At 40.5% G+C, this 7,376-nt stretch overlaps 1 pseudogene; it reads left to right on the plus strand.

Moving 5' to 3' along the window:
• Positions 1-3,663: 3,663 nt before the first annotated feature.
• LOC133047538 (leucine-rich repeat-containing protein 28-like) lies at positions 3,664-6,626 on the plus strand (annotated as a pseudogene).
• The last annotated feature ends 750 nt before the right edge of the window (positions 6,627-7,376 follow it).

Here is a 7,376-nt window from a genome sequence, read left to right on the forward strand (position 1 = left end):
GTGAAGGAAAATCAGACAAGAAAGACGAATATCTTCTAATATCACTTATATGTGGAATCTAAAAAAAATGATACAAATGAACTTATTTACTAAACAGAAACAGATTCATTAGACATAGAACACAGACTTATGGAATGAAAGGGGAAAGGGGGAGGGAGGAATAAATTAGGAGTTTGGGATTAATAGACACACACTAGTATATATAAAATAGATAAACAACAAGGATCTACTGTATAGCACAGGGAGCTATATTCAAGATCTTGTAATAACCTATAATGGAAAAGAATCTGAAAAAGAAAACACACACATGTATGTATGCATGTATAACTGAATCACTTTGCTATACACCTGAAACATTATGAATCAGCCATACTTCAATTTTTTTTAATGGAGAAAAACTTTAACTAAAGAACCAAATGGCAATTTACTATATGAAAAAATGAATACTATTCAGTCCATAAACTGAGTGAGCAAAATGATATATTTTCTTTTCCTTTAAAAAAGTAACTTAACTCTGTCTTCCAGTTTCTGTCCTAGATGTGGCAACCTGGAAAGCGTATTATTCCCACCACTGCAAAGATTTTTTTTTTTAAAGTTGGAAAAATGACAAGTTGACACCATGGGAGAACTGAAGACAACCAACTAGAATGAAATCCAAGAGGAAACAAGTGCCCACCGGGAGAGACAAGGAGTGAGCATTGGCCAACACAGCTAGACTGCATCAAGAATTCAGTTGGAATGCTTAAGAGACTAGTAAAGACAGAAAGTGTGAAGCCCAAGGGGGGATTTTTTTTTCTCTCCAGACCACAAGGTTAGGGAGAGTCCTTGAGGAAGCACCTTTTGTGATCCAGGCCCAGGGGAAGTGAGCATCTGCCACCACAGGAGGGACACTACCCGCTCCCCCGCCCCCGCCCCGGTCCAGGTGTTTCTCCCCAGTCCGTACTGTGGGACTAAAGCCTTAATCCGTAGGGTAAAGGGCAGCGACATCATAGCCATGGGAGGCATTATATAAGGGTGCACAATTTATAAACAATTTGAAGATGAATAAAGTAACATACCTTTCGTTCATACAGAAATTAATGCAGTGTTCTGAGTACCACTGTACACATGCATTTAGATTGCAAATGAGCTCAGCTTCAGCACTTCTGTCACAGCCTGAGAAAGTGAGAGATGCATTATGTGGCTAGGTTGATATTAATAGCAGTGACCTCCAGAACTGTCCCTCCCCAAGAACACACACGACACAAGAAGCGACTACACAATAGTTTTGCTCACATCTTATTGGTCCAAACGTAGATCATGCCCGAGAGACTGGAAAATAGTGTTTGTTCCGGATGCCCACATGTCCTGCTAAAAATATCAATAACCAGGAAAGCAATCAAAAAATGGACAGAGGACCTAAACAGACATTTCTCCAAAGAAGACATAAGATGGTTAATAAAGGCATGTAAAGATGCCCAACATCACTCATTATTAGAGAGATGCAAATCAAAAGTACAATGATTAATCACCTCACACTGGTCAGAATAGCCATCATCAAAAAATCTACAAACAATAAGTGCTGGAGAGGGTGTGGAGAAAAGAATACTCTCTTGTACTCTTGGTGGGAATGTAAATTGATACAGTCACTATGGAGAACAGTATAGATTCCTTAAAAAAATAGGAATAGAACTACCATATGATCCAACAATCCCATTATTTGGCATATGCTGTAAGAAAACCATAATCAAAAGAGATGCATGTACCCAAATTTTCATCACAGCACTATTTACAATAGCTAGGACATGGAAGCAACCTAGATGTCCCTCAATGGGTGAATGGATAAAGAAGTTGTGGTACATATATATAATGGAATATTACTCGACCATAAAAAGGAACACATTTGAGTCAGTCCTAATGAGGCAGATGAACCTAGAGCCTGTTATATAAAGTAAGTCAGAAAGAGAAAAACAAATATTGTATATTAATGTATATATATGAAATCTAGAAAGATGGTACCGATGAATCTATTTTCAGGGCATCAGCGGAGACACAGACATAGGAGCAAAGTTGTCAACACAGTGGGGGAAAGAGAAGTTGGGACAATTGAGAGAGAAGCATGGAAACTTACACAGTACCATGTGTAAAATAGATAGCCAGTGGGAACTTTGCTGTATGATGCAGGGAGCTCAACTCAGGTGCTCTGTGACTACCCAGAGGGATGGGATGGGGTGGGAGATGAGAGGCAGGGTCAAGAGGGAGAACCTCCCGTAGGTATTCATGTATACCTATGGCTAATTCACGTTGATATATGGCAGAAATCAACACATTATTTAAAGCAATTATCCTTCAACTAAAAATAAATTAATTTAGGTTCAAGAGGGAGGGGACATATGTATACCTATGGCTGATTCGTGTTGATATTTGACAGAAAACAACAAAATTCTGTAAAGCAATTATCCTTCAATTAAAAAAAAGAAAAGAAAAAATTAATTTTAAAAATATAGAAAAAAAAAAAATAAAAATATAGAAATAACTATAGAAAAGAGGATCTTCTTTGCTACAAAAGGGACTATTTTTCTGTAATTCCACTTGATTTTCCAATATTAATTCCACATTAATATTGCTATACCATTTTTTGATCAGCATTTGCCTGGTATATTTTTCCCATTTCATTCTTTTCAACTCGTCTGAATGAATTTGCTTCAGCACAGTGTCTTGGTTATAGCATGTAGCTGGATTTTCTTTTCTTTTTTTCATTCAGTGTGATAAATACATCTTTAAATAAGTGACTCATATCCACTACATTTATTGCGAACCATCTTATTTTTGCTTTCTATTTGCCATGAATTTCCCCTTTTTTTTCTTTCCTTTCCCTTTGTCAATGCTGTTTGTTGAGTTGGGATAGAACTGTATAGGTCTTCACCCCCTGCCCCTCTTTTTATTACTCTACTATTTGGGAGCTATTGGTTCTACTACTAATCATGTAACGATTTGCATTTAAATCTTAATGTCATATGAATCCCCTGAGGCAGGTGAGATGTCTCATGCTCAAAGATATTCAGACTTGGTTAGGAGTCCAGTGAAACTCCCTGGGATGTGCTTACTGGCTCTGAGTAGCCCACTTGGTGTGATGAATATACTCCTAAGTCAACCATTGCCGTGGGGATGGGAGTGGTGGGGCAGTGGTACTCTCCTTGGTCATGCCTGTGTCATGGACCAACCTGGTAGTCAGGGGGAGGGATTAGACTCACCCAAACAACAGAGAGAATTCATGAGAAAGGGGTGTTATTGACAAAAGAAGGGGGACTAGAGGTCCGCCAAGGAGGATCCATCCTAAATGTGTATATAAACAACAGAACTTCAAAATATATGATAGAACTGGTAGAAGAGGAGAGGTAGACAAATCCACAGTTGGGTAGAAAGTTCACAACTTTGTTTTATTTTTCTCTGCAACACTGGAAAACTAGAGTATAATTAACTTTCTCTCGCATCCATGAAAAATTGGAAGATTAATAGCTCCTTGTGCTCAAGGGAGGGAAATTATTCTTTTTTCCATTCCATTATTCTGATTTAGAGTTTAATGGGCCATAGAAATGGTTGCAAAAGGAAAAGAGAAACAGAAAGTAGCTTTAAGATTGAGCAACGAAGGGAGGGATTTCACCCAGAGGAAGAGAGGTCAAAGATGGGAGTGGAAGTGAGTCTAAGAGTGGAGCCACACACCACTGAGAGGCAGTGCTGGGAGGTGATGAAGCCTCACCTGACTTCCAGTGTGGACTCACTGCGGGAAAGCTTGGCAGGAGAATCAGTGGGGTGGGGGGACCTAATGAACAGTCCTCTACTTAGCCTAAGAAGTGGCAAGTTTAGTTCTCCTCTTCCAAAGATACAGGTATTTCACTGGAATTGTACTTAACCTATATAAACTTGAGAAAAACGTTAGCTTCCCTGGTAGGTCAGCTGGTAAAGAATCCGCCTGCAGCTCGGGAGCGCTGGCTCCGCTGGCGGAGAAATGGACCAATTTTGACAAGATGTAGTACTGCAGCGTGCCTGATGGAATATGTTCAGCCATGGCATCCGAACTTTGTAAGACGATCTCTGTGACAAGGCTGGAAAAGCACAAGAATTTGTTCTTAAATTACAGGAATCTGTAGCATTTCCCATTAGAGTTATTGAAAGATGAGGGACTACAGTACTTGGAGAGACTCTACATGAAAAGGAACTCCCTTACAACCTTGCCAGAAAACCTTGCTCAGAAGCTTCCAAACCTTGTGGAACTGTATCTTCATTCAAATTATAGTTGTGGTTCCGGAAGCCATTGGGTCCCTTGTAAAACTACAATGTTTGGATCTTAGTGACAATGCCTTAGAAATCGTTTGCCCAGAAGTTGGTCGTCTGAGAGCTTTACGTCATCTTCGATTAGCTAATAACCAACTGCAATTCCTATCTCCAGTACCTCACTGTGGACTGAAATTGTCTATGGTGTGTGTCGCGCCACCTCTGCCAGCTGCCCAGCCTCAATGAGCTCTCCACGGCTGGAAACCGTCTTGCATTTTTGCCACTTGATTTAAGTCGATCTCGAGAACTTCAATACGTGTACGTGGATAACAACATTCATCTGAAAGGCTTGCCATCCTTTCTGTACAACAAAGTCATTGGGTGCAGTGGGGCAGCTAACCGTTTTCCTCCCTGCTGAGGTGAAGGCCACAGGGACAGAGAAGGATCATGTCCTGCCTCTGCAGGAGCTGGCCATGAGGACTCTGCATCACACCTACCGCGCTTCTCTAAAAGATCTGGACGTTCTGTCTCCAGTCTCATTGCCCAGAAGTCTCCCGGAGCTGCTGCACTGCCCCCGGGGCACTTTCACCGGTGCAGTGAGCCCATGTTTACAGTCGTCTACCCCAAGCTCTTTCCCTTGAGAGAGACTCCAGTGGCAGGGCTGCACCAGGGGAGGACAACTGTGAGTTTTGTGGCTTACTGCTGCTCCACCCAGTGTCTGCAGACTTTTGACCTACTGAGTTGATAAACACTCAGGAGCCTCAGGAGCGGTGCCAGCTTGACACTGCAGTTGCCCAAATATCGCATACTGTGCGGCAGAGGAGTGGGGAGTCCAGCCAGGCCCAGCAGCCCTTGCATCCTGCCACACTCGGAGACCGCAGGACTCGGAAACGTCACGATCAAGCGTCAGTGCCTTCACCCTTCCCCCAAGTTGGAATATAGCCTCCCCCAGCTTAAGAACCCTTGGTCATCTGTATTTTTCTTTTTATGTGAGTGTGTCTTATATGCAGATTATTTAGTTTTGATATGCCTCCCCAAATCTAATTTAGAGCAAGTTTCCGCTCTCTGAAGAACTATAATTTGATAATATAACCAAATTAACTTTTGAACATTAAAAAAAAAAAAAAAAGAATCCGCCTGCAATGTAGGAGACCCCAGTTTGATTCCTGGAATGGGAAGATCCGCTGGAGAAGGAGTAGGCTACCTACTCCAGTATTCTGGCCTGGAGAATTCCATGCACTGTATAGTCCAAGGGTCGCAAAAGAGTCGGACACGACTGAGTGACTTTCACTTCACTTTTATAGACACTAGTAATAAAGGAATACAGTAATCAGGTACTTAATGTTCAGGTCTGCCCTATTTTACTTAACATTTGTAGACTAGAAGCATCTTTAATAATCAATCTTTTGTGAGCATTTTTACCCTTTGCATTTTTTAAAAAGTCAGTTCAATTTGTTTTCCAGCTTCATGAAATCACTGACTTTTAATTTAAATAACCTAGTTTGATATAAAGGTTTGAATTCTGCACTAGATATTTTTATTTTTTTAATACTTAAAATATAGTTGATACTTTCCTATGTGCCTTTAGCAGTTACTAAGTTTACCAATTCTCTGAAAGAAGTATTCTTATGGGAAGGATTTTCATGTTTGACATACATCATGGTGGAGTTTTGATCTGTCTTAAAACATTAGAAGCATTTTAAAGATTACTGAGGATCAAATATTTACAGATTAAACAACTTGTGTTTTTTATATTTTATGGGACCTATCTGTTTACCCAGAGTAATGTGTGTTACATGCATAATTGTTGCTGAAGCTGACAAGTTTGCATTCTCCATGGGCCATCACAGCTGCAGTTAGACTTATGGTACTCAGCAAGCAGACCAGACCCAAAGCAGTACCTTGTAGTTTTTCTTCATAGACTATTTCTCTGCAGTCAGTGTCTCAAATTAATTTGCCGCATGAGCCAAAGAGCCACAATTCATTTTTTGGAGACATTGGTGCCACAATCAGAGAATTAGGAAATGTAGAAAATTAGAGTTTGATGCCAGTGACAGTAAAACATAGGAGTTTTTCATTTTTTTCTTATTATAAAGGTCCTTAGATACTACAGTGATTTTTCTAAAGAAAGAAATGTATTTCTTAAGTTATAAGACTTGAAAGTCAAAATTACTCCTTGACCCAAGGGGTACAGAATGGAGGTTGTGTTAGCAGGCATGAAAACAACATAAATCTTGTCGTTTATCTCCGTAAGAGCTCTTGGGTGGCCAGGTGTACTGTCAATGAGGAATCATATTTTGAAAGAAATGTTTTTTTCTGAGCAGGAGGTCTCAACAATGGGCTTGCAATATTCAGTATACCGTGTTATAAGTTGTCATCCAGGCTTCATTTTTCTGTTTATAGAGCATAGGCAGAGTAGATTTGGCATAAGTCTTAAGGGCTCTAGGGTTTTCAGAATGGTAAATGAACATTGGCTTCAACTTAGAGTCGCCAGCTTCATTAGTCTCTAACAAGGGAGTCAGCCTGTCTTTGAAGCTTTGAAGCCAGGCGTTGTCTTCTCCTATTCAGCTATGAAAGTCTTGGATGGTATCTTCTTCCAGTAGACGGCTCTTTTGTCTACATTGAGAATCTGTTGTTCTGAGTAGCCTCCTATCTTAGCTATCTTAGCCTAGGTTTTCTGGATGACTTGCTGCAGCTTTTATATCAGCATTTACTGCTTCACCTTTCACTTGGATGTTATGGCGATGACTTCTTCCCTTAATCCCCGGGAGCCAACCTATGCGATCTTCAAACTTTTCTTCTGCAGCTTCCTTACCTCTCCCAGTCTTCACAGAATTGAAGAGTTGGGGCCTTGCTCTGGGTTAAGCTTTGGCTTAAGGAAACGTTGGAGCAGGTTTGATCTCCTATTCAGACAGACCATAAAAACTTTCTCTATGTCAACAATAAGCTGTTTTGCTTTCTTATCATTGTGTGTTCACTGGAGCAGCATCTTGTTTTTTAATTAAAAAATATATATATTATTTCTGGCTGCACTGGGTCTTCATTGCTGCATGGGCTTTCTCTAGCTGTGGCGAGCAGGGGTTACTCTCTAGTTGGAGTATGCGGGCTTCTCATTGTGATAG

Source organism: Dama dama, chromosome 27, assembly GCF_033118175.1.
Source record: "Dama dama isolate Ldn47 chromosome 27, ASM3311817v1, whole genome shotgun sequence".
NCBI lineage: Eukaryota > Metazoa > Chordata > Mammalia > Artiodactyla > Cervidae > Dama > Dama dama.